The 641-nt window shown below is 41.5% G+C and overlaps 1 protein-coding gene across 1 annotated transcript in view; it reads right to left on the reverse strand.

Moving 5' to 3' along the window:
• Positions 1-641, reverse strand: part of ELMOD1 (ELMO/CED-12 domain containing 1) — a gene marked incomplete at both ends in the record, with an annotated part of 8,951 nt that overhangs the window by 5,856 nt on the left and 2,454 nt on the right. The gene's annotated exons all lie outside the window — the stretch shown is intronic.

Genomic DNA, 641 nt, shown 5'->3' on the forward strand with positions numbered 1-641 from the left:
GCTGTACAGTCTCGCACAAGGACTTGTGTTATTCACACTTTGTGCATCAAACTAGCATCTGCCTCCATAAGCACAGAGAAGGAATGGGCTGGAATTTGGTTGTAAATCACTGACAGAGCAGCAGGCAATCAGCCTTCGGGTCCCTGAGGCTCTGCAGCAATCTCTTCTCCAGCATCTTTTGCAAGTCTCTGGAAGGGTTATAAATCAAGACCGCTGACTTGGCTACCACAGTGCTAAAAACCAAATTGGAGAACATAAAAAAAAAAAATCCATACAAGAAAAGCATGTGCCACCTTCATATTTAACTACGGAGTGAATTATTCATTGATCTCATATTAAAAAAAAAAAAAAAAAAAAAAAAGGACAAAGTGATTTAACAAGCCGGATCCTCAGATGGAATAAATCCACTTAGCGGCACTGGTCCAGCAACTTCAGTGGCTAAATATCATGTTGCTAGGCACCTAAAAGCAGCCTAAATTGACATGTCTGACAAATACATACCTTTCCACACACCTCATGTGCCGTATCACAAACTCACCCTTTCCAAAGTGTTATTAAGAAATCAAGTGTTCTCCATAAACCGTGAGCTGGTGAGTAGGGCCTCAAGAAATGCATTTAGACAGAGCCTACCCAAGGGAAAG

The sequence above is a fragment of the Cariama cristata genome, unplaced genomic scaffold, assembly GCF_000690535.1.
Source record: "Cariama cristata isolate BGI_N322 unplaced genomic scaffold, ASM69053v1 scaffold6919, whole genome shotgun sequence".
NCBI lineage: Eukaryota > Metazoa > Chordata > Aves > Cariamiformes > Cariamidae > Cariama > Cariama cristata.